Source organism: Dasypus novemcinctus, chromosome 3 (genome assembly GCF_030445035.2).
Source record: "Dasypus novemcinctus isolate mDasNov1 chromosome 3, mDasNov1.1.hap2, whole genome shotgun sequence".
Classification (NCBI taxonomy): domain Eukaryota; kingdom Metazoa; phylum Chordata; class Mammalia; order Cingulata; family Dasypodidae; genus Dasypus; species Dasypus novemcinctus.
The window spans coordinates 10,773,693-10,782,657 of record NC_080675.1 but is presented as its reverse complement, the minus strand read 5'-3'; positions in this window follow the sequence as shown (position 1 = coordinate 10,782,657).

Here is an 8,965-nt window from a genome sequence, read left to right as displayed (position 1 = left end):
TGGGGTTGTATCTACTTTATCTGTCTCTGAGACTCTGCTTAGATGTGCATAAGGGCAATCCTGCTGACAACCTCCAGACTCTTTTTTAGAGACTCATAGCCATATAAACTCATTTCTCCTTTCCATTTCCCCCTTACATTAGGTCAAACAGCACTTTAAACTCCTGTTATTATATGTAGACAGGGATATTCTGCTGGTCCGCGTTGAATCTTTAATTCAAGGTCATTTTCTAGTTGCATCATCAGCTGGTACTTGGTAGTGATCCCTTGGTGCCAGGGAGGCTCATCCCCGGGTGTCATGTCCCACGCTGGGGGGAATGCATTGCATTTACATGCTGAGTTTGGCTTCGAGATTGGCCACATTTGAGTAACATGAAGGCTGTCAGGAGGAAACTCCTAGGCACAGTGCTGCTCTAGGCCTTGTTCTTATTTCAGGTGTATAGGCTCACAAGCATAGTCATTAGTATCAGGGGCTCACTGTTGGACCCTCATTCCTTCCTGGTCCTTACCGTCGCACCTGGGGGGCTGCTGCTGCTCCCCTAGGGACCATGACAGAGCACCCCAGGCCAGGAACCCAGTAACCCCCCAGCTGTTGTTTTTAATTGTTGCCACTATGAGTATATCCAAACATTACCATGCACCCTGGACATATGCCCTGTATAACTCCCTGTCAACCATATATCACCTGTCAACGACATCCCATACCAGTATTCCTCTGCTGCCATTGTTGAACCACTCTGTGATCTAAAACTTCCTGAAAAGTGAAGCCCAATATAATGTCAGGATCCCTTACTAGTAAAATGGAATATAGCGATGGGTTTAAAGCTTAGATATAGAATATGTATTGATTTGGAAATATTCTACATCCTATCTTTTTCTTTTCTTTTTTCCTAATTATTGAGCTTCTCTTCACAAGAGCCTTAGATCACAGTAATTCATATATACAATATACAGTACTCCCACACATCCACCATAAAACCTTTTCCCTTCCACAGCGATATTATTATAACTTATTCATATCATATTTACTTAAACGGATGTACAGACTCTGAGACAATAGCTTTCAAACAAGGTGACATCTGTGCTTACATTGTGGTCCATACTTTAGGATATACAGTTTTCTAAATTTTTAGTTATCCTATGTTTTACTTTATGGTTTACATTATTAGTCTGTCGTCCCCTATATGTCTTTGGTGTAATATTACATGACTTTCATCCTTGTGTACTCTCATGAAACTCCTCTCTTACCCCCACATTCACTTTGGTTCCATCCATTCAACAACCATTTTCCCCTCCCCTTGGGGCCCACAGCAACAGCCAATCTCCATTTCCCGAGGAGCCACGTCCAGAGATACTTGCAACAGTGTTCAGGGCCTGACTTGCTCAACTACCCTAATGCCCTGGGAACCATCTTTTCTCTCGAGAGATACAGTTCCCTCTTTTTTGATGGCATCAGTCCTCCCCAGGATGTGGGTCCACCCCCACTCTCGCTACTTGGGTCTCTATCCAATGGTACAACCCACCCTGGCAAAATGAGCATTCAGACAGTCCCCAGGAGTCCGTCCCATGTCAGACCATCCCCTCTGAGCATCAATCCACAGATTTAGCTAGGGTTTTGTTGTTGTTTATTTTGTTTTGTTTTTGACTCAGAGTAATTGTCTTCTTTTGTTTATTGGTAGTCTTTCTTCCATCTGACCCTTTCTCATTTTCTGCTTATATGTTAAGTTTCCTGCATCTCTACTCCTAGTCTTTTGTCTTTTCTCTCATGGTTTGCAAGTCTTTATATTTTTTGAATTACTATCTGAGACTAACAGTTAATAATAATTACTGGGAAATGGACTTTGGCCCAGTGGTTAGGGCGTCCGTCTACCATATGGGAGGTCCGCGGTTCAAACCCCGGGCCTCCTTGACCCGTGTGGAGCTGGCCATGCGCAGCGCTGATGCGCGCAAGGAGTGCCTTGCCACGCAAGGGTGTCCCCCGCGTAGGGGAGCCCCACGCGCAAGGAGTGCGCCCGTGAGGAGAGCCGCCCAGCGTGAAAAGAAAGTGCAGCCTGCCCAGGAATGGCGCCGCCGACACTTCCCGTGCCGCTGACGACAACAGACGCGGACAAAGAAACAAGACGCAGCAAATAGACACCAAGAACAGACAACCAGCGGAGGGGGGGAATTAAATAAATAAATAAATCTTTAAAAAAATAATAATAATAATAATAATTACCATTATTATTTGAGGTTCGAGCTATTTTGTGTACTTGGCCCTCTGGGCCACTCATTTGGGTCTCAACCATGACCTACATTTCCTACTCTTCCTTTTTTTTCCTCTTAGCTAGGAGATTGCATTTTTCAGTCCCAGAGAATTTTGGGCTATCACCTGACCCCCTTTATGTTGCTCTTTTATCTTAAATCCATGTCATCATCTCTCTCTACCAGGCACTCCATTTCCCTGGGCCTTTGTTCTGTGGATCGTGACTTACCTGCCTCTCTCTGGCCCTGGGTTTCCTTAGACAGGTTTCATGCTGCTGTTGTTGTTATCTCTTTAGGACTCAAGTCTAGGTTGCTTGTTGATGTGCTCTAAGAAGCAGCAGCCTTGCAGTTTAGCAGGTAGAGCTGGTGGTAGAAAGGTGGGCAGTCACCTGCTCCCTGCTGAGCTGCTGGTGAGAAGAAACCTCCCCGCTCTCATGTCCTCTTGTGCTATCCCAGCACCAAGGGTGGGCAGTAGTTAGTCCATCCTTTCATCAACTTCTCCAGCACTTGATGTCCAAGGGGACCTGGCCCACTCATGTGGGTGAACGGCAGTCTTTCTTTCCATCCCCCCAAAGTCCTCTGATTTCTGAGGTCCGAGGTCCAAGTTCTTCCCAACGTCTTAAAATGCCCAGTCCTCACACTGGAACTTCCAGAAGATGACTCTGGGTCTTTGCTCAACCCCACATGGGATAAAAGCTTTATACTTGCAATTGCCACAAAGCCCAAGGACCCACTGAGACTTGACTACCCCTGAACCCTCCACCCTGCCTGCCCAGCAAGGCAAATACAATGGAGAAGGAAGGAAGGAGCCATAGTCAGATCACATATTTTCAGAGTCTCCCACTTTATCACCATAAGGGTTAACATATTAGGAAGAGGGAGAAGAGAAGGATGGAGGGGCATTTTGCACTTCATCCAGATGTGAAGGATAGGACTAATATTTATTGAGTACCTACTATGTGTCAGGCAGACACCGATATTTTGGCGTGTTATCTTGTTTAATCCTCTCAACCCCTTAGAATTAGATACATCGGTACCCAGTCACAGAGGAGAAAACAGACTGGGGAAGATTAAATATTACGTTCACGGTCAAACAGCTAGTAAGTCCCAGAGATGGGATTGAAACCCAGGTCTCCCTTATTTCAAGGGTTCATGATCTTGGTGCTACACCTTGCTGAGCACAGGCCTTCTTTTAAAGTTAAAAAGAAAAAAAAAAACTCCTCTGTCCAGGAGTGCTTGTTTATCTCGTAAGGCTTTATAACATTCACATCTCCCTGTGGTGACACTACTTGGAATGAACTTTCTGTTCCTGAGCAGATGCAGAATTCATTTTCATCCTCTTGAATCTGCCAGAACTAAGAATAGGCCATGGACGATCTGTGTATTTAATAACATTCTGAGCCAGGAGCACCTGCCTGGTGAAGCATCAACTTGGCTAACGAGATAAGACTGGAGAAGGGAGGCAGAGAGGGGGCTGTGGGCTTCTGTGCCTGGGAAGGGCTTGGCATCACCTGGACTTGACTCTCAGAGATGCTGACACACACACACACACACGCACACACACACGTATACACACATACATGCCCATGTGTATGCACACACAGAATTTAACACCCTCTCCAACTTGAATGTGTGCTGGACTCTTTAATTAAACAGCTTGAGCAAGGGGAGCAAAGAATAAGAATTTCCTAGTTCATGCCTTCGTAAAAAACAAAATCTATGCTCTTGTTTTTCTCCTGATTTTTATATATTGCACAAGCAGGTTTATGCTAGCAATAAAGGGAATGAGAAAGTAGGGGGAAATTTTCACCCAGAATCCTTCTAGTCCAGGGTAATACTTGGTTTTAATTTTTCCATGTTCTTTCACAGTCCTCACTGAAAGAAGGTATATTTTCATAAAGCTCCAGTCTTTTTTCACTTAGCCTTTTCCCATGTTAGAACATTATTTTCAAAGTTGTGTTGTCAGATGAAATCTATTTCATTGAGTGGAAATTTCATAATTTACTTTGTTTCATAAATATCCCTGCTGTTGTATCCTTTTCGTTGTTTGCAAATTTTTTCCACCATGAATGACAGTTCGGAGAACATTTTCATGGAGAGAGGCTCTATTGTTTTGGGAGTAATTCCTGGGGGGGCTGGAGAGATGGGTGGATGGATGGACGAAGGAACAGATGGTAGCCGGAAGAGGTTGGGCTAAATCCAGCTTGTATAAACTTCTTTGTGGAGTCTTTGGGGAAACCCAGAGATGGTAGATGCTTCTCATGGAAGAGTGAGAGGCTGTGCGGTACACTGAGCAGGGAGGTTGGCACAAGTTTCTCCACCCCTCCGTTTCTATCGGAGCCTGACCGTCATGCCTTATAGGTTAGATGTCTGCAAACAATTTTGTTTCAACGAAGAGAGGCAGTGCTAAAAGCATGTTTAAAAATCAGAGGTCATGATTTTTTCTAGAAATTATCCTATCCAATTTCTACTTGCTCATCGATGCATATTTTCATTCATTTAATCATTCATTCGTTCTGCACTGTTCAGGTTCCATGATATGTCAAATGCTCTGCTGAACACCAAAGATAAAAACGATGAGCACTGAATCCCTGTTTTACAGGCACCACAATTTAGTAGGGGAGAGACTCTAATGGTGATGACTATGATGATGATAAAGTTCCTATCTGCTGAGCTCTTCCAAGTCACCAGGTACTTTCAATACATTATCCCACTTAATTCTCTCCAGAGCCGTCAGGAGCGTCTCCTGTGATTATTCCCATTTTACAGATGGGAAGACTGCAACTTGGTAATGGGTTAAAGTTCACATGGCTACTAAGTGCCCTGCTGGATTCAAGCTGGATCTCTCTACCCAAGCTCTCTACCACCAATCAGCCTGACATTTCTTAGAGGGATGCCTTGACCAACCAAATATAAATCATGAGCTATGAGAGCCCAAAGAGCAAGGGGAAAGAGCAAGGGGGGTGCAGAGAGGCAAGTGACCCTGCTGAAAATTACACAGTTATGGAGGAAGAAAGCTGAGGTTGGAGCCCAGGTTTCTTGACTCCCAGTCCAGTGCTCCTGCTGTATCAATCACAGGAAGGGGGGATTTGCAAAGGAGCACAAGCATCCGACTCCTGGGCCCCAGGGTGGGGTGGGAGAGGATTGTCAAGCCTCCTGAGGCATATGTGCTTTCAAGGAAAAAGACACCAGAAGCAATGAGGGGACATTTACCTTGACAAGGGACGATGGACATGCTGGATTTTAAGCACAACAAATCCTCTCCAGCTCTTTGAAAAACTGGGTCAGCTGCTGAGGCTGAACGCCCTCTTTGCCTGGAGTTTTCTACCTGGAACGGCATTTCACGCACCGCAGGTGTCATTACTGCCCCCCAGGGGACTGAACGGTGTGACAGTGCTCCCCAAAGTTAATGACCAAAATTATGCAAAAATCTCAAGGAAATGAGAATCAGGGAAAAAAGTCCCTCACTCTGTGCCTTCCCCCTTCCCTCTGGGGCTGAAGTGCTGAGACAGGAGAATCAATTGCTTTTAAGCCCCATCTCTTCTGCGAATGACGGAACAGGCTGCCCTTGAAAGAGGAGGAAAGAAGGCACGGTGTAACCCCATGGGCCCAGTTTTCTCACTACTACCATCTTTCTGAAAGAGCATCAAAGACGGGAGGGTAAAGCTGGGATGGAGCCCTGGCTTTTCTCCCAACCCAGAATGGCCTTGGACATGTCACTTGCCCTCCCTGGCTCGTGGTCTCTCCTCATGGTCAGATGAAGGCAGGAGACCAGGTGAGGAGGTGGGCCCTGCCTCACTGTCAGACAATGGCATTAGGCCAGGTCATCTCCAAAGGCCCTTCCAGCTCAGAAATGTCAGGATTTGCTGGTCCTCCGGGCCCCAGGGATACACATAAAGTGAAGTCCTGGGAACCATGCGGAGGCACCTGTTTAACCCCCCTCTGCCGCTCACAGTCTCCAGGCCCTCGAGCACGGCCAGGACTCTGCAGTTGCAGGGCCCTTGGCTCCCCATCCAGCTCTACCCTGCGCCGCTGTGGGCTCTGAGTGCTAGTCAGCCTCACTAAGCCTTGATTTCCTCCCGTCAACAGGGGACACCTGCTTCTGACCCCAAAGGCCATTGTGAATGAAGTTGAAAGGAAGTGGTTCATGTGAGCAGCTTGGCAGAGCACCAGGCACGTAGAACAGGCTCAGGAAATCTACGTTCAAGAACTGCCGGCACAGCCTGAGCTCCTGTCCTCTCCTTCTCGCATTAACCCACTCTGATGGGGCTCCCTCTCCCCCCACTCCCCTCAACCCAGCCAAAGCCCCAGGGCCTCCTCGTCGGCCCTGTGCAGGCTGCTCACCTCCCTCCTGGAAACACTCGCCTGCATTGGGCATCTGGGCTTCCCCCTCCTGCTGCCTTCCTGGCCCCTCTTCCAGTCCTCATGCTGGTTCCTCATCAACGCCCCCTGCCTCCCCAGGTCTCTTCCCTGCTGTATTTTTCCCATTGCATTTGTCATCCTCTAATATCTTACACAACTTGTTTATTTGTCTCTCCAACTTTGAATCCACAAGGGCTGGTAGTTTGTTCATTGCTTTATCCCAAGCGTCCATTGCTCTATCCAGAAGAGTGCCTAGTACATAGTCATTTGTCTGTCCAAGAGTCGATAAGTGTGAGTGATGACAGCGCCAGTGAGGAGGACGATGTTGAAGTGTGTACAGACCCACAGACACTGCTCTAGCAATACGCAGCTTAGACAGGGGTGAAGACACACACGGATGTGAGCAAAGGGGACCTCATGGCTCTCATCCCAGTTCCATTGCTTGATAGCAAGTAGCTTAACCCACTTGAGAGCTTCAGACAATATTTCGCCTGTCTTAGTTTGCTAAGGACTACCCAACGCAAAATATCAGAAACGGGTTGGCTTTTGTAATGGTAATTTTTTTAGGGTAAAATCTTACAAGACTGAGACTGTAAAAATGTCCAAGTCAAGGCTGTCTCACCAAAGGTTGGCTGCTGGTGGCCCTGGATTCTTGCCACGTGGCAAGGCACAATGGCCACCAGTCTCTGCCTTCTCCCTCATGTGCACTTTCTCCCCGAGCTCAGCTGTGGGCGATCCAACATTGTGGCTCGTCTTTCAGCCTTCAGGACCCTCTCTTTCTCAGTCTCTGGGCTGCAGACAACCCTGGAGCCCTCTTTCACATCGCAGGGTAAAACAGTGGCTCTCTTTCTCTGTGTGTCTCTGCTTTCAGTCCTCGGTTTACATAAGACTCCTGTAAAAGGATTGGGAGCCACCCTAGGTCCTGCAGTCTAATCACAGGACCTTAAGTGAATCAAAGTGATCTAATCAAAAGGTCCCTTAACTGAATCTAACCCAAAGGTTCCACATACAATAGACTTACATGCACAGGAATGGATTAGCTTTAAGAACATAATTTTCACCAAATGCAATGAATGTCTCATGATGATGGAGGAGATGGTTGTTATGGGGGGAGGAGTGGGTTGGGGGGTATGTGGGGACCTCATATTTTTTTAAATGTAATATTAAAAAAATAAAGACAAAAAAAGTATTAGTAATAGAGGGGAAAAAAAGAGTGTTTATGGTTTTCTAACTAAGAATTTGAATTTATATCAGAATGGAACTAAAGGATTTCACTTTTCATTAATTTCCTAATTTTAGTGGATTTTTAAACTCTGGATATACTTTTGGAAGTACCCTTAAGAAAACCTTGTGAAATATATAAACCTGTACTGATAGATATGTATGACAATAAATTTCATTTCATTAAAATACGCAGTTGTAAAAAAAAAAAAGAAAAAAGAACATAACTCAAACCAGGACATAGCCCAAGAATCCCGGGAGAGTCAAACTCTGCTTCGGACAGGCTGCTACTCCTCATGAAGTCTCTGAAAGAGATCTAGGCTCAGAGAACAAGCAGGCAAAGAAGGCATTAGGACCAGCTGGGATCCTTGCTTCAAACTCCCATGAAGTAGGTAAGTGCACCCATCAGCACCCAGCAAACTCTGTTCTCTAAGCTGAGCTGGCTCGACTGGCCCTGAGCAGAGCAGGCTGCTCTGCTGCTCAGTCCACGCTTGTGTCTGGGTGTTCCTCTCTGTCTTTTCTGACCTGCCCCACCTCTCTCTCCCTCTCCAAGGTCTCTCCCCACTCTCCTCCTTCTCTGCTTCCAAAGACAGTGCCCCAAACCCTTTGTGGTGGCTTTCCTTTGTTTTTTGTTTCCTGCATTGTTTCACCTGTATATATTTTTTAATTATGTTAATTACATTGAGCATAAAATTGTGAATCCTCCTTTTTCCATTTAACTTTCTGGCCTCCCCACTTAGTTGCTGCATGTTTTCATTTTTAATGCTTGCAGAATGCCCCAGTAAGCAGACCCATTAAATCATCCATCACATACTCACTGTACGTCTGAGCCAGGCGTGTGCTGGGTCCATCTCAGCTTCCAAGGAGGCTGCAGTCTGGTGTCACAATTTCATGCCGCCTGTATTCAAATATTCCTCACTTGGCTTTGTTCACGTCCCCTTCTGTAAGTGCTTCTGAGATTGATATCTTTGGGCATTGAGTTTTTTTCCAATTTTTTTATTACTCACTTCTTCAACAATTTGTAGAGAGAGTCCCAATGCCATCAGGCCATCTGTTTTTGCCTGACAACACCCCCCCCCTTCTACCCTCTCCTCTGCAGCACAGGGAAATGCACATAACCATGTTTCACAGAATCCTTT